Genomic DNA, 17,966 nt, shown 5'->3' with positions numbered 1-17,966 from the left:
ACCAGACTCTATTGGAGGAATAGGTCGAGTTCTTTAAGAATGCTCGGCAGAGAACACATGGACCAAGAGAGAAAGCAAAGAAAACTTTCCTGAGAGCTGAGCTAGCACTATTTCTAAAATTCTTTGAGGAGACACAGGCAAGACTCTTTTTTTTCTAGTTTACATTGCAGTTTAAAACCTATTTCTCAGGGAGGGTAGAGCTCAGTGGCAGAGCGCATGCTTAGCATGCACGAGGTCCTGGATTCAATCCCCAGGACCTCTGTTAACAACAACCCCAAAATATAAAATCTGTTTCTCATGGAGTATCACTTCAGAGCTACAAGGGTTTACAAATCATTGGATTCAAACTTCTTTTCTAGAGGAACACCGTCAGCGCCATGGGGCTGCGTTTCTTCAGGCGGCGCGGAGGGCAGCCTGACCCGGGGTCCTTGGAGCGGGCGCTGTGGCCACGCCCCCTTCCCGGGGGGGGGGGCGGGCCACGCCCCCTTACTTGGAGCGGGCTCCGTGGCGACGCCCCCTTCCTGGGGGCGGGCCCCGCCTTGTTCCAGTGGCTTCCAGAGGGGACTTACTCCGAGGGGGAGCGGAGCCGGGCGCGCTGTGTGTTCTCCAGGCCCTTTAGCAAACGTGGAGTGGCTCCTGGGGCCCCATGCAAGCGGAGTTATAAGAAAAGGGGTGTTGGAGCCATCGAGGGCATGGGTGCTGTTCGAAAATGCAGGACTCCGAAGCGGCGGCGACGGTGCCCAGCGCGCTGCTGGCGTCGCTGTGAAGGAACAAGGGCCCTGTTTCCGCCGCGCGAAGCGGGAGCGCTTCCTGACACGTGTTGGGGAAGTGGTCGGAGAAAGAGGGAAGCCAGAGAGGGCTCTGGTGAGGCGCCAGCCTGCCCTGGCCAGAGGCGGGCGGCGTGAGAGCCGAGGGGAAGGAGCCAGCCCCGCGGAAACCCACTCCTGTGAATTCATGGCCTGATGGGTGTAAAGAAAGGAAAGACTTGCGAGGGGCGGCCGAAGTGCCCTGTTTCCGGAGGTGCAGTTCCCGGGGAAATCAACAGCTGGTCTCCCGGGCTTTGAAGCCTGAGTCAGATCGTCGCCAGAAGCTGGCCTTCCCGGATGGACGAGGGGACAGAGCACCGTGAGAACCAGGGCCCGGTATGGTTCCGTCCCCAGGGGGCTCAGAGCCGGGAGAGCAGGGTGGAGGGGGCTGAGGAGCAGGCGGGGCAGGATCATGAAAGATCTGCTGTATACTCGGCTGCTTTGCTCTTTGCCAAAGTTATGAGGGGTGACTTTCTGAAAGGGGCCAGATAGTAAATATTTCAGACCTGGCAGGGAACATACATCTCTGTCAAATATTCCTTTTTTATTTTTATTTTTTTACGGTTCTTTCTTTAATTGAAGTAGAGTTGATTTACAGTGTTGTGTTAATTTCTAGTGTACAGCATAGTGATTCAGATATATATATTCTTTTTTGTATTCTTTTCCATTATGGTTTATTATAAGATTTGGAATATAGTACCCTTGCTCTGCAGTGGACCTTGTTGCTTATCTATTTTATATATAGTAGTTTGTATCTGCAAATCCCGAACTCCGTTCCCCTTTGGTAACCATAAGTTTGTTTTCTATCTCTGTGAGCCTTTTCTGTTTTATAAATAATTTCACTTGTCATATTTTAGATTCCACATATAAGTGATAGCATATATTTTTCTTTGACTTACTTCACTTAGTATAGATAATCTCTGGGCCCATCTATGTTGCTGCAGATGGCATTATTTCCTTCTTTTTTATGGCTGAGTAGTATTCCAGTATTATTATTATTATTATTATTATTATTATTATTATTATTATTATTATTACAGATCTTTAAACACATTAAACCCATTTGTCACTTGCAGGCTGGATTTGGTCCACAGGTCAGCTTGCTGACCGCTGTAGAGAGTGGGAGGCATTGTAGACATTTAAGCAGGAAAGGACGTTATCAGATTTGTGCATTGGAAAGCGTACTCTGGTGGCAAGCAGTGTGGCAGGGATTTGGTGGGGCTGAGGTGTAGGGAGAGTTGGGTCAGAAGGGATGTGTAGAAGAAGACTCTAATCATGATGGTCCAGGGAGAAAAAATGAGGGCCAGGGCCAGGGTGGTGGCAGTGATGCCAGTGACTTCTTCATAGCCGGGCTGGATCACACATGCAGGAGTGAATGGGCATGTCGTAGTGCTACCTTTCTCTCTTCCTCTTTCCCAACTCCAGGAGACATCTTCTTGTCCACCTAGGGTGTGAGTGACAAGCAGAGGAAGGATACCTTAGCTTAAGTCCTGCTGTGTCCAGGCACAGCTTCACCCTGGGGCACAGCTTCACCCTGGGAGACAGAGCCCATCCCTTTCCTGTGGACCCCACATGCCAGGTTCTCCCTCCAGCTGGTGGCAGCCGTAGGAGGGCAGGTCCCATCCCTCCTGCCCCCTCCTCAGGCTTCACACTGGCTATGCCTAGTCTCCTCTCCTTTGAGACGAAAGTCTCACTTTTCTCTTGAAAATAAGCATTTCCCCAGAATATCTCACTGCATCTGCTGCCTCCACTTTATTCTAATTGCCCTCAGTGCCAGGCAGCTCAAGCCTGGCACTTTTCACCCCGCTTCTTCTGTTTACTTCCAAGAAGAGTTTCCTGTTTCAGGTGTAAAAGATAGGACTAGGGCAGAGGGACCCCGGGCAGGGTGGAATCACGTCTTATCCTTTCGCTCGGTGCCGATGACAATGCCCTCCTTGTGGGAACCGGGCTGCCTCCCAGCAGACAGTTTGTGTACGTGGTCTTTGCATGTTTTTTGTCACTAGATTTCTGAAGCTCCTCACTGACGTGGGTCCCTTTTATCCCAGGCCCCATCTCGCCTCCCCTTGTCTGCTAGTCCTCCTTTCTCTGTAAGTGCCTCTTTCGTCTCTTCAGGGTTAGCTTCCCCCCCCAGGACACGAACACGTTGTTTCCAGATTTTCTCGCTGTTCCCAGGGTAGAACTCTTGCCCTTTTTACTTGTGTTTCCTTCTCAAATACTTTCTTGCAATTTCTTGAATTACGTTTTGAATGGTGAGTTGCTCATTCTGGTCAGATTTGTTTCCAAATACTTCAAATATCTGTGACAACAGGTTACATTTTCGCTTTCCCCTTTTCTGCTATTTTACTTGATAAAACTTCGCCATTGACTTTGGAGCTGTAAGCGGCTTCCCTTCAGCGGTGCTTGGTAGGGGTGCAGGCCTCATTGTATTGACTCTGGTCCTTGTTTATGTAACTTAGTTTTGAGCATAAGTACCCTCACTGATAGATCACTGAGCAATGTTTCCACAGAGGATGTCTTCTCCTTTTGCATAGCTGCTTTAGTCAGTGGCTCTGATCGCTGGGCTTTTCTTTATTATTATTAAACTCATGAAGCAGAGCCGTTACATTTAGCGCAAATGCCCTCTGTTGTAGCTGAAGACATTCCCCTGTTCTGGATTCTTTGGAGGTGACCTACCTCCCCTGTTCCAGAATCAACCTCTGGATGGAACACATTTTCTTGGTTGCTTCCTGATGAAGACTGGATTTAAGGGATAGAATCAGAGGAGCTGTGGTTTGTGCAGGCTGAGAATCCAGAAGCGGGTTCTCTTTCTCCATCCATGTGAAGCTGGGTCAGGCAGGAGGAGGCTGCAAGCGGCCTGCCTCTCCCCTCCCAACCTCTGGAGCTGACGCTGGGTTGGATCACGGTGGGCTGTGGGCCAGGAAGTACAGCTCTGGCTTTCCCTGAACCTTCCTCGTCCTGCTGAAAGATTGGGTTTGGGGCCTGCTGATTAGGGACTGTGGTTTTGCTGGTGATTTTTCTTTTCCAGGAAAGACCTCCAAGCTAAGGAGAAAGTGTGAATACTAGCTTTGTTTGGCTATGGTACTTTTCAGTGAAAATCACAGAATTTCATCTTAGTATTTGCACCCTTTGCTCCCTCAGCCCCAGAGCAGCCCCTGCCTAAATTTCAGGCATTCCCCAGGACAGCCGAGCCCCTGGGCACCCAGTGTGGGAATCTGAGACACAGCCTGTGGGCTGCTTAGAAGACAGGGAAAAGGTATCCTGGGGCTTTGTAGCTTCAGAACTCTTTGCAGGGCTGCAGGGGTTTAAACTGAAAATCCAGTCCTTTACAGAACAATATGCATTTCAAGCAGAAAGGGGATTTCAGAGGTCATCAAATCTAATGTCTGTTTCATAGATGTGGAAATAGAAACCCAGAGGGATTGTTAAGTTGTTCGAGGTCATATGTTGGATGACCCCCAGAGCAGGACTTGAAACCTAGGTCTCCTAACTCCCAACCTCGTGTTTTTCTCATGGAGGCATTCATATAACATGTTTATATTTTGGTTTTTTAAATTATTATTTTCTATTGAAGTATAGTTGCTGTACAGTATCATATAAGTTATAGGGGTGCACTATAGTTATTAACAGTTTTTAAAGGTTATACTCCATTTATAGTTATTTTAAAATATTGGCCTCTATTCCCATGGTGTACCATATATCCTTGTAGCTTATTTTATATCTAGTAGTTTGTACCTCTTAGTCCCCTACCCCTATATTGCCCCTCCGCCTTTCCTCTCCCCATTGGTAACCACTAGTTTGTTCTTTGTATCTGTGAGTCTGCGTTTTTGTTATATTCACTAGTTTGTTGTATTTTTTAGATTGCATACATAAGTCATACCATGCAGTATTTGTCTCATATACTGATGTTTAGATTGGCCCCTCTTTTTGTTCATGGAATAATTCATTTGTCTGTAAACTTTTTTGGGGGCTGTCCCCTATATCCTATTGCTGTTCCAGACATCAGCTGTGACATCTTTGTGAGGTGACTTGTCATTAGTTGTATTTAGTGGTGTTTCTGGTTTTATAGGTAAATTGAAGCACTAGAACCATAGTCTTTCCCAATTAGAACTTTTTACAATGGAAAAATGTCATTTAAAAAAGGTTTACATTTTAGTTCTAGTTCTGTTAGAAACTGCCCAATTTCAGATGCATTTCCAGGGGGCTTTCTTTCCCTGTTTACTGAGAAATGTAAACTGTGCTGGGAGCACGATGGTCCTTGAGCTGTAGCTGTCAGGGTCTTCGCTGTCTACCCTCTGAATGACATGCTGTCTCGTGGGCTGTACGGAATGATTGAGGTGAGGTTGCCAGTGGGCGACCTGCTGGTCTGAAGCTGTTCCCTCCCACTTGCCTACTTTCAAGGGCTGTCCTAGATCACAAGAGCGTGTCAGCCATCTGCTGGTCTAATCTGCTTCTATTCTGAGTTTAGGGAAACAAACAGAAGGCAGAAGGCATAGGACCTGCAGCAGAAGGCAATATTTTGGGTGATGTCATAGTTAGGGGGTTGAGTTTACTGTGAGTTAAAAGGTGACATGCAGGGCTAGCTGATCACTCACCATCATGCAGTCTTGGCCTGAAGGCTTTTTCCTTGCCCAGGGGTGGATCTGCAGGCATTTGACTGTGGAGCATCTGGGACTTGGGTTTGCTGGGGTTGGCTCCTGGGATGTGGAGGTGTGTGAGAAACTAGCTGAAAGCCTAATGAATGGATTTCAGGAATTTCCAGGAATACATATTCAATATGCCACTTTTGGTTTAAAAATGAATAAATATAGCTTGTGGGAATGAATGGAGCCATTAGCAGAGCGTTTCTCCATTGGCAGAGAGTTTGTATCGTATGTGTGCTTGGAGCCTTTGGGAAATAACAGAAACAAGGAATGCTTTGTTAAGCACCCAGAACATGCTGGGGTACTTTCTGTGTTCACACTAGCCTCTGCATCACCACTCTGGATGCAGCACATAGATTGTTTCATTTCCAGGTTGTTGTTGTTTTTAACTCAACATAGTCTTTTGACTTGATTTTAGACCTCAGTTTCATGGCCAAAGTGTACATCCTGGAGGAGTAGTTACCTTTTCTTTCCCTAAAACAAGGACAACAGTATACTGGCTGCATCTTGTATTTATAAAGCGACATTTCCACATCTGCCCCGTGCATTTCTTTCTTAGTCAAGCGGTTGTAAAGAAGGGAAAGATAAAAATGAAAGAAATGGGAGTAATTTAAGGAAAGAATAACTTCCTTTTTATTAGGTTGAACATGAAACCAGGTATCATATTTGTATAAATACTATGGAAAACATTTAACCTATTCATAGAGGTTAAGTAACTGACTGATAAGCTTTGTAGGGAAAGTCTGTTTAAATGCTCTCGTTAAACTGTGCCAGGCAATTTTTCAGATTCTCAAATACATAACCATTAGGAAGCTGAGGGACAGAAAGAATTTCTGGTGGACAAATACACTTGTTCATTGTAGAAATTTTTGCTAGTTTGTATATCAGAGAGTGCAAAGCAAGTCAAAAAGTCAAAATAACAAAGTTTAGGTGAAAGCCTTAATGATACAATTTAGTCTTCAGTGAAGGCAAAGGTAAATTCCTCCAGCTGTTGGCTAGAGGCAATCAAAGGGCAGGATATTTTAGGTTGGTCTCTGTCTATAAATAATACATGAAATGATTAGATAGGAAAGGCTGAGGGGCCTGGGGGATGCAAACAGAACTTTTGGAAGACTGGCCAAACTGTGTGTTAGGATAAAATTTAGCAGTGTTACATTTGTAGATTTCATCTTTGAGTGGCGTGATCTTATAGTTTATCCCCCAACCAGGAAACTTTGAGAGTGGAAGTGGACAGTTTTAATAACTACGGCAGGACAGTTTGTGCAACCCAGGACCAGCATGGGACACCCAGCACATGTGGTCACCTTTCCTTTGAACCTTCCTTTATAGTGAACGATTTAAACACAGAGAATTAAATAGGCCATTATCTGTTTTTGGAGGGGCTAGGAGATCTTATGTATGATTTAAAGGGCTTGTACTGTTTCTGTTGTATCGAAGAAAAAAATGTTTGTAAAACCATCAGACAATAAAATGTATAACTTAATGTTATATTATATTATACATATTATATTATATTATAAAATGTTAAAACCTTACTTGCATTTACCAAGAAGTGAAAGACTGAATACAACCTCATCCCCCACAAACAACCATTATTGCCTTTTTATCTACCAGTGTGAATTTTTCTTTATTAGGTAATCTATCATCTATCTACATACCTACCTGTCTGTCTATCTACCTTCCTATCTATATTTTAACATAAAAGGGATCCTGCTCTACAAGTTGTTTAATAGCCTGATTTTTAGTCACTTTAATATTGTTAACTTGTTGATATTATTACTAGTATGGCTATCTTTCCTTTCAATAAATGTTATTCTTAGTAGCTGTATAGTTTTTCATTAATTCAAAAAGTATTGGAATTTATTTAACCAGTCCCCTATTTATGGACATTTGTTTCCAATGTAGTATAAACAATACTATGTTAAATGTTTGGGGCATATATACATTTTTTTATACTTATTTGATTATTTCCTTAGAATTTATTCCTAGAAGTGAAATTGCTGGATTAAAGAGCATACACACACACACACAAAATATTATATATACCTATAATATATATACATATATGTAAATATTATATATTTGTATGTATTTTCCCAAGCCTTAGTAATTAATTTTCCATTTAGTATGATTTTATAAATTTACCCATCCACCCTAAGAGAATAAGAATTCCTGTTTAATCATATCAGGGCTAACAGTGGATATTAATAATTAAACATATTTTTGCCAATCTGAAAGATACAAAAGAGCATTTTGATTTAATACCCATTTCTGTGATTATTAGTGAAGTGAAACATCTTTGAAACTGTTCATTGGACATCAGCATTTCTTATGTCAATTGCTTGTATCAGTCCTTTAGGCATGTCTGATTTTCACAGGTCTCAAAGTAAAGAATGCAAATCACAGCCCTCTAAGTCAGTTCTTCTCCCCATGTCCTGCTTATTAGCATCATCACCTGCTCAGAGTTGGCCTTCATGTCTCTCAACTTCTCCATCCAGTTGGACACCCAGTTATGGTCTATTTAACTTCTGAAATGTTTCTCAAGTAGGTTCCTCTTCTCCATTTCTTCAATCACTGATCTAGTCCAGCATCGTCTCTTACTTTACTTTTGTCGGCTCTGAACTGGTAACCAAAGGCCATGGATGCTAATGCATCTGGAGGCAGAGCCCTGAGGCCAGGGGTCAAGTTTCCCCAGGTCCCATAAAAGTCATCATGATTGGACTGGCTGGGCTATTATTCATCTTTGTATCCCTGGTGCCTGACTCATAGTAAGTACTTCATAAACAAAGGATGAAATTGTTTTTCTCATCTCTGGTTTTTCTCATCTTCTAGATTGTTATCAGAATTCTCTCTTCAAAACACAAACATGATTACCATTCTCTCCTTTTAAGAATTGTTGTTTGTGCCCCATTTACTGTAGCTGGATTTCTCAATTGCAGTACTGTTTACATTTGGCCCAGATAATTCTTTAATGTAGGGGAATGTCCTGTGCCCTGTAGGGTGTTTAGCAGCATCCTTGGCCTCTACCTACAGATGTCAGTGGTACTCCTCCCCAGCTTTGGTGTAACAACCAAAAATGGCTCCAGACATTGACAAATGTTCCCTGGGAGATGGGAGTGCCGTGCCAGATCACCCCTGGTTGAGAACCACGGGCCTGTGGGAAGAAGCCAGCACTGAGCATGTGTGTCGTTGTGCTCTGCTACCTTTCCAGCCTTATGTACTGCCTCTCCTGAGCTTCCTGGCACATGCTGATCCCTTAGCCCCTGTGCAGCTTCTCACGTGCTGGATTGTCAGCCCTTCAGCAGTGAGCGAGCCCAGCTGCCACAACAGATGGGCAAATGCGTGTTGGATCAGATGTAACAGAAGTTTACTTTTGCTACAGCACTGTAGGGTTGAACATTGTGAGCTGGTGTTGAGATGAGTTAAGGCCGTGGGACCCAAGGCCACGATCAGAGCATGTTTGTAGTATGCAGTAAATAATTGCTCCACGCATGTATCTATTATATAAGATTTAGAACAAAGAAAATAGAAGTACGCATGTGCTAGAGATATTCTGTAAGCCTAATGAACAAAGAAACTCAGACCGCGCATGTGTTGACAGAAAACAGATAAAAGCAGGACAGGTGCATCATAGGTGGGCACCTCCCTGTGGCAATAAAGTGTTGTTAACCCCATGGTGTCTCTGGCTGAAGTCTGTCCAGCAGTATGGCAACTTCTCGTGCATTTTTTCATTTGGGCCGCTCACCTCCTAGAACCCCACATCAGCCTCCCTCGGCTGACAAACATGTTGGGGAAGCAGCCTTCCATCTGTCAGTCCTTCAGAATCTAGAGGGGCTGAGGCTCTGCCATCCTTGATACACAGCTTCCAAGATGGCCCTGGGGATCATCTCCATCCTACCTGACAAAAGAAGAAAAGAACACTGGGGAGTCCATGAAGGAGATGCTTATGGCCAGGATTGAAAATGGTACACATGCCCTCCACTCTCATTCAGTTGGCTTGAACTCAGTCACATGGCCACCCTTAAGTGCAAGGGAGGCTGGGACATGTAGTCTAGCAGATTGTGGATTTTCAGATCAGCCAAAACTTTCTGCCACAGTCAGCTTATCAGTTCAGCAAAACCTTGACGGCCCAGCTCAACTCATAATTATGAATTCTGATCTCCCCATGATCTGTTTTATACACTTTGCTTATACTAGTGTACATTATAGTATGATTGGCATGACATAAAATCATTTTTTCTCATTAACAACTACGATAGTTCCTGGTATATGGTGGGTATATATCTGTTGAAAAAAAGCAAATGGATAATATTGATTTATATAGTATTTCATGGGAATGCCTCCACCACTCACTGAGGTTTTTTGTTTGTTTTCTGATCTCTGTTCCAGGAATCTGAAATACTACTACAGTTGTCTCACTAATAAAATGGTGAGACAAGCTGATTTGCAATTTCTGGCAGAAAACTCAGCATCACTTGAGGCCTAGGAAAAGTGGAATGAAAGTCTGTCTTTCCTGCATGCCTCTTCTCCTGGTCTCCCCACACCCCTTGTGCTGTCTACAGACCACTTTTCCACCGGCGCCCCCATACTGTCCCCAGCCCCCTTCCATCCAGTTCCTGGGGCTCAGTGACTTAATCCTCCTACCAGAGATTCGCATTTAAAAAGGAGTGATTGTTAATCCTGAGGAATCATTGACTGATGAGTTAGTTATATTGGGAAAGAACTTGGGATCCTGATTCTGAAAGGCTACCATTTTTTTTAATCTACATTTGTAATTTGACATTTTCCTAGGAAACACAAGCAATAGTTAAAGGGAGAAAAATGCCTACCATGTATAATTCTAGAAAGATTTTTTACAAATGGGAATTTTGTACCTTAGAAGTAAACAAGTCTTCTTTTGAACACTGGCTATATAATTGCCAAGGTAAACAGGAATCAAGCCCTATGTGCCTTTGATGCCTGCTGTTCTTACTAATTAAAATGGGGTAGGAATGAAAGCATTTCTGCAATGAATGTTCAGGGGATTTGAGCACCCATTTAAGGCTGTAACCAGGCCAGAATTTCCTGTTTGAGGCCAAGCAGAATCTGGTCCAAAAACATAAGCACAACAGGAATGTTTCTGGTCATTTTTCTCAAATCCACCACAGAGTTCCCACAAAATTTTCCGACAAACTTAGCCTGTATACTGCATCTGCAAGACAAGGAACATTTATGTAAAATGTACCCCCTAAACCCAAGTTACTTTGACAGTTGCAACCCTCACTTTCTTCTCTGCTCGGATTGACATCTGAGAAGGGAGACCACAATTGCATACCATTTTATAGATCCGCATGATTAAAACCAGTTCTCCCTATAGGTCACATCGTGTATGAGAGGCATGGTTTTTGTCAAGAGACCAGCTACCAGCAGAAAGGGTTTTGATGCTATTGCTAGTAAGAAATTAGTAACTAGATCCTAGGTCTGTCTTAAGCCAGCTTTATAATTATACTGCTTCAGTGGTAAACCAGACCTTTGAGCCAAGGGTAATTTAGAAATTCTAGATCTGTATTCTTCTCCCCTCTTTCTTTAATGTTCATCTTTGCTGTCTCTCCATCTTCTGCCTTCAAACATATAATTTTCCTCCATTCCTTCCTCACCCCTGGCTCCTTGTTTCTGTGACCCTCTGTCACAAAAGGACAGGTGCGTTCTGTCCCCCCTTATCCTGGGAGAGCATGGGCAACAGTCAAGGCTATGTATGAACACATCTAATTCTGAAACGTTTGCCACTTTTTGAGGGTGTCACCAGCTCAGGCTCCTAGTTTGCCTCTGGGATTGGAGGCTAAACTGGGGCCTTACCTGTGTGCCCATGCAGTAACCTGTCTTCAAAGACTAGGACTACGCTGGAGATGACTTTCTCCATCTCTTGAGCGCTTCCTGGTTGTGTAAACTTTTTGTACTCAGAGCTCTTTTGAAATAGAAAGATTTATTAAATATTAAAAGTGAAAACCAGGGCTTCCCTGGGGAAAATTTTGTATCTCACTTGTGTTTTCCATCATGTTCTTTCTCCCAGTTTTCTCCCTAAAGCCTCCTCTCTCTCTCTCTCTCTCTTTTTTTTTTTTTTTTGTGATTGTTTTTCTACTCTTTTAAGCTTCATTTTGGGATGGTTAAAAAAACAACACCTCTCTGAAGTACACCCTGAAAGCCTAAGTTTTCACTTCAGCTGAAAATCGTCCAAACTGCATGCATCTCAGCTGAACGCTCCTCCAGCTGGCCTCGTTCTGCCAAAGACCCTTTTCCATACCTGACCAAATTTATTTAGAGTATGGCTAGAATTGCTATCTTTAAGAGATCACTGTCACCAAATTCCAGACTGTTCTTTTGCACGGCCAGCGAGGTTCCTTTGTAACTAAACTTGATAGCATTTTTTCCTCCAGAATTGCCTTCTTCCTTCTTTGTTTCTTCCTTTACTCTTTCTCAGTCCACCTTTGCTCTCCTCCCAGGTGGCCTGCTCAGCACTTAGTCTGTCTTTCATCTCCGTGTGTCTCTCTGTCTCGCTTGTCCTAATCCTCAGCAGCCCGTGGTACAGAGGGGCAGCTGAAGTTTCCTTCGGAGACAGCTGTTTTGCATTTCAGGAGTCTCAGCTTTGTGGCTTTGTTGATTGTCTTCTCACCTCTAGGTTCGATCTGACTCATAGCTAAAACATAACTAACCATTTTCGCTAAGACCTCCAGGGCCAGCGCCTGAGCTCCGTCAGCTGCAGGCCCTCTGCAGGAGCATCCTGCCATGCAGATGCCACTGAAGTCCCCATAAGCCACACACAACCCCCCTACCCAGGGGGGAAATTAAGGCAATTTCACTAAGGCCCACTGGTGAGGAAAATTGGTTGATCGAGTTATTACTAAATGGCTTTTCAAATCTTCTCATTATTCTGGGGAAGGGAGATTGTCAGGGCCTGGTCCCTTGCCCACAGATAAAGCCAAATCCACAGGAATCCTGTGAGTGGAGAGGCTTGGAAGCTATACCTTGGAAAGAACCACAAGGCCCGGCTCAGCAAGGCTGTCCCTTTGTGCTGAATGCAACCAATTCTTGCCTGTTATAAGTGAAAACATCCTGGGATGGGAAAGTGTATTTTGAGAGTGGAATGCTTTGTAGTTCCTTGTACTTGGGGGACAGCATGGTGTGTTAATAAATGAGAGTGTTCCTTAAAGTCTGCTCCTTTCAGCTCCCAGGCTGTGTCTGCTCAGGGAGCCCAGTGATAAAGATCATTAATATTTTTTCTGTAAGTAACTGAATCAAAGGGAAGCTTCCTTATCTGCATTGTCTGGATGCCAAATTAGGTTGCATACTTATTAACTCTTTGATAGTCTCAGCTGCCAGAGAGCCTTTTGCATATATGCACATACATATTTATATGCATACGCATATATACACATATATATATGCACACAAATATATAGGGAAGTTATAAATATACAGCCTTTCCCTTTTATATATATAAAAATGAAATCTCCTTGTATATGTCCATCTGCCTGCATATTTAACCTGGCTCCATCACATCTGTACAATGGTGGACGTGTCATGTGATGTCTCTACATCCAGTTTGTCCATCTGTGAAATAAAGTAGTTGAGGTTTTTGTTTTTAAGCTGGTGTCTTTGGTAGAGCAGTGCTTCCAATGTAATCCAGCAGTTCTGGGCATGTGGTGATGCTCAGGGCAAAATGACATGCTGGTGTGTAACAGGAAATATCCACTTCCTAACGTTGTGTTGAGTCCTAACATTCCATTATTCTGATATTTTTAGGGAGTTCTGTTGGGTCCTGGCAGCGAGAGGAGGGAAATGATCATCAGATCCTCATGCATACATATTCTAAGAGCCGAGATAGAATACTGGGGATTGCAACTCACCTGGCTTTACAAACAAGACCCGGTCAGTTGAACTTCCTCTTTTCCTAAAGACCTAGGTTGGCATGCTAGGTTAAAGGCAGTGGACAGTCTTCATCTGGCTTGACAGTGAGACTTTCTACTCAGTCTTGGGCAACGTGCTTATCAATAAACCTCAGTGGTGGCCCCCTTCACCTCAAACCCAGGTTGCTGTGTTCACTGACCCCTGTGCACCATCAGCGTCTTCAGACACATGGCTGCTAGCTCACACGTCTTCAGTGTCACTCTCTGCTTTAAAATCCAAGAGTGGCCTCTCTATTGCCTTTCTGACAATTTTCAAGGCCCTCAGCTTAGCATTCAGGCTTCACTGGGTTTTTGGTCATCTTTTCCTTCCAGCTTTATCTCTAGGACAGGCCCATCTCTCCAGTGAAAAGTCTTCTAATTGTTTCACTCCTCCCTGTGACACTCCCACTCCACCCTACATTAGTTCTGTGCTAGGGTTGCTGTGTGGCAAAGCTGGAACACTTCTCATGCAAAGCCAGTGTCTCCTCTGCCCCATCCTGACCTCCCCTTTGAAGCCCAGATCAGGACCTGCCCCCTCCATTGAGGTGTCCCTGGTGGGCTTGCAGCAAGGGAACCTGCCTACCTTGGATTTGTCAAGGCATTTATAGTCTGCATGACAACGTTCACCCTTGTTCCTCCAAACCTGGTCCCTTCAGAGCCCTCCTGGAGGAGCCTGGCAGAACTCGGAGAGTGTTGGAGGGACCCAGGGTGGGGATAAGAGGCTGGAGCCCGAGATGGCTGGGAGGGCTCAGAAGAAGTAGAGCTGCTTCACTTGAAGGAGAAAAAACAGAAGCTAATTTCACAGAAGTCTAAATATGTGATTAAGTATCCAGTCTGCATGTCCACTAACAGTGAGGGTAGGAAGACAGATGTGGTGTGCGAGGGGAGGCCGTGAAACTTCCTCAGCAGCAGTGTCTTTAAGGTTAGCTCTGATTGTGTTGGTCAGACCAGAGACAGAAACTGGAAAATGTGCCTCACTCTCATGGTCCATTGTAGCCCAGAGACTTAAAGCTTTTTAAATGTCAGGCTGATATTTGACTTGATAAAGTGAAAATTAAAAAACAAAAACATACTGGTATTTAGAAGTCATTTTCATAATCCCATGAAAATTTTCCTATGTTTCTCTTAAGCTGGGAAATGGAAGCAGTCTTCAAATTTGCATAGTTAACAGATCTTGTGTGAGTGTATAGCTGTTTATGGAATTAGTTATAAAAATGGAGAAGTAGAAGGACTTGACAAAGTTAAGAATTCCCCCTAAAAGATCTTTTATTATAAGAAATCACCTTTTTTGACTTGGGTTTTCTCTAACTTGACCATCAGGCAAATGACAGTCTTTGTAACCAGAGGGTAAGTTGGGCTGTGGGTGTCATTTCAAAGTGATTCCCCCTTCCTTTCCCTCTGCTTGTCTCTAGTCAAGGGTCATTGACCTAAATCTTCCATCTCTGGCAGGGGTCCTTCTAACTCATCGGACTGGATTCTTGGGTAAAGTTTTTCTCCATCTCAGTTACTTTGCTTCCTTTTTATAGGGAGCTCTCCTCTGAGATCAAAAACAATCTATAGCAATTTATAAGAAACAAAGGAAGTGGGAGAGGATGGTAAGCTATTTTAAGTGGGGGTGGGGTCTGAAACAGTGAATCTGTCAGAATATCTGGCCTCTGCTGTGTCTGAGAGCTGGGACAAGGCACAGCTTCTAGGTGTGGGGGGAGGGACATGCGAGCTTGCTCTGTGGAACTGGTCTTCACACCGTCTGATCAGTGTCCCCAATGCTGACTGCATCCCCGGGTCACCTGAGTTCCTCTTGAATGAAGCAGATGATTGGGCCTTACTTAAATGATTTCACAGGTCCCCAGCAAGTCCAGTGCCTTACAGGTGTCCTGACAGCATGGACCCAAACAGCACGGACAGCCATTGGCCCAGGTCCCTGATACTCAGTGGGTTTCTTTGTTCCTCTTCTCGCCAAATGCACTTATATTTTTCAAAGGGCTCCAAGACAAGAACCTGGTTAATCCCGACTCCAGTACATTCACTGGAGAAGAATAAAGGGGAAATTTACAAAAATGAGAAAGCTTCAGAATAAGACTACATAAATTATTTTGGAGACAGTTTTTCCTTCTTGTACAATTTCCAGAGGGATTTTGTAACACACGTGCACACACAGTCAGGGAGATGAGTAAACAAGAAAAAAAGGTTGACTTTTATTACTTGCTGGTTTAAACTTAAAATTTTTTTTCTTTATATTTTGAGTTCTCCTTTTTTCCCCTTAGAAGATATCAAGCTGTTTTCAGGAAGAATAGGTGTTTGGTTTTGGGGGACAATGAAAAGCATGACATCACCGTGCTATTTTGATAGAGTGAGAGAAATATGCCAGTTTTAAGGCAGTTCATTTGGTTCTGTGTACAGAGGAGCTGAATTGTGTCTGTTTTGAATTTGGCTTCACTTGGGGCTGCAGCTCTTCATGGGAAGGATAACATTTATTCAGAGCTAATTTGTAAACTTCATTTTCAGTTTAAGGTCTGTAATCTAAACTGCTGTTCTGTCCTTACAGGCGGCAGCCCAGAGACTCTGTGAGCATTTCAAAGAGGGTCAGATTTTCAGGATTCTGCCAATGGGCCCCAGTCTCTCACAGCCCCCAATTGTCTGCTTGATTTTGGGTCAACTGTAGGCTATCAGTTTGTAAAGCAAATCCTTAACCTGGACTTTTTGTTGCTGATAAAGTCTCTGTGGATGGCAAAGTGGCAACTTATTTATTTAGAATTTGTAGTGGAATCTTTTTCTGCGTGTACCTCATTGTCAGCAACCCCTGTTCTGCCCCCTCCGTGCCCCTGAGGTTTTGAAATGTTTCCCCTGAACATTAATGTTTTTAACATTTCTCAAATGGAAGTCCTCACTCCTCATAAACATTCAGCTTTTTTAAAGGAATCACCCTCCCTACCTCTCCATTCCTGGAGACCAAAGCACACTTTTTGTGTGTTGTGGAAGAGGCTGCCAATTACAGCTGTAATGCTGTTTTCTAAACAAACTCAGATATCATCATTTTATTGTTAAAAGAAGCATTTCACTCCAAGGTCCCTAGCCTATGTGTGGGTCTCTGATAGATGGTGCTTTTTTGGCAGGCTGGCGATAAGCCCGGGTCAAGGAAACAGCTTGCACTTGCCTCTGTAAGTCTCTCTCAGCCTGGCTGTATCATTTCATTATTTCCTTTCCTGTTATCTTCAAACACTCCCTCAAAAGAGAGCTTGACAACAGGAAGGTTGGCAAAGGCCTGGCAAGGAGGTGGTTTTCCTTCATGTTCGAAAATGGTCGCTTTCCTCCCCTGACCCCCACCCCATCCTCTCTTCTTCATTACCCGCTCTCTACAAAGCTGATGGAAAAAAATTCAGAACTCCTTTCCCTCTTTAAAGTAGGTCCTCTAAGAGGTTTCTGATCAGCTCACTGTCAGCCTGTTTCCTCTGATCAGCTTAAGTAGGTCCACTTGAAGTTCACAACTGCCAGAGCCAGCATGCAGATTGAAAGCAAGGGGAGCATTTGAGAAGCACTGTATGAATGTGCCCACCCAGGATTACCTGGAGGCTGAAATCCCTGGGACAGCGCTAGGTCCACAAACCCTTTATTGATTAAATTAGTATTTCCCACTAACAGGAGGAGGAATTCCCTTTCCACAAGCTGATTTCTTTTCCGACCCCCTCTTCCACCACTAAAATGTAAACTCGATTCCTGGGTCCTTAGCAGGAGACTGTTTGTGACTGAGGGTCCCTATAAGCAAGCCCGTACTAAACATCTTGGTAAAAATGAACCTTTTAACATCTCATTGGTGGCTTTCTTTCTAATTTTATACAATTTACAAACAAACAAAAGTAAGGCATGTTATCTCAGGTTGACACAGACTTGTGGGGGCAGGAAGTTCATTTCTGCACTGTGGCCCCCAGGTTCTTCTCTGAGATTTTCCTGCTCTGTCTTCAGAAAAGGGTGGCTTTGTTAACCATTAGCCCCTGACAAGAGTGTGTCCATTTCAGCAAAATTAATAAGAGATAGTATTTTTCTTCCTTCTAAATGGCCCATGTCAGTAATTAACATCACCTTTCATTACTCAACTTGAAAGCTGCCTTCTCTGGCTCCCCTGACCTTGCCCTGGCTTTGTTAAACTGTGGCCTCCAGCCTGTGAGAGACCTAAATGCAGAAGCACCCGGACCCTCACTGAGGTGCCTTGAAAGAATCATTTGACATTTATTGAGTGCCTACTGCGTGGAGCTACCAAGTTGAATAAGAGACCCTTGTGGAAAGGAAACTGGGGTGAGAGGTAAAGGGTTGTTTAAAGTCACCCTAATGCCACAGAAACTGATGGCTGCCACGAACAGAAGCAGATCCAATGAAGGAGGAACAGGATGAGAGATGGCTGGGGTGGGAGTTTTATGGTGGAGGTGACCTTCGAGGGGGACATGCAGATATAGCAGTTCGTTGCATTAAAAAGGGATGTAAAGGTTCAAATGATCTTTCCTTGCACTTTTTTTTTTTAGAGAAAAGGAAAAAGAGTACTTTCATAGAGAATATATATTTTTCCTCTTTGGTGGGTTGTTTCCCAGTATATTTAGCCAATGAGC

The 17,966-nt window shown here is 43.8% G+C and overlaps 1 long non-coding RNA gene across 1 annotated transcript in view; it reads left to right on the top strand.

Annotated features, from left to right (window-relative positions):
- The first annotated feature begins 705 nt into the window (after window positions 1-705).
- LOC116661470 overlaps window positions 706-17,966 on the top strand; it is a 30,934-nt gene continuing 13,673 nt past the window's right edge. Inside the window, exons 1-2 of the long non-coding RNA XR_004317334.1 lie at window positions 706-1,579; window positions 8,216-8,218. This is a non-coding gene — a long non-coding RNA (uncharacterized LOC116661470). The remainder of the gene's footprint in view (window positions 1,580-8,215; window positions 8,219-17,966) is intronic.

Source organism: Camelus ferus, chromosome 35 (assembly GCF_009834535.1).
Source record: "Camelus ferus isolate YT-003-E chromosome 35, BCGSAC_Cfer_1.0, whole genome shotgun sequence".
NCBI classification, from domain to species: domain Eukaryota; kingdom Metazoa; phylum Chordata; class Mammalia; order Artiodactyla; family Camelidae; genus Camelus; species Camelus ferus.
The sequence above is the reverse complement of the archived record's forward strand: the minus strand, read 5'-3'. Positions and strand labels throughout refer to the sequence as shown.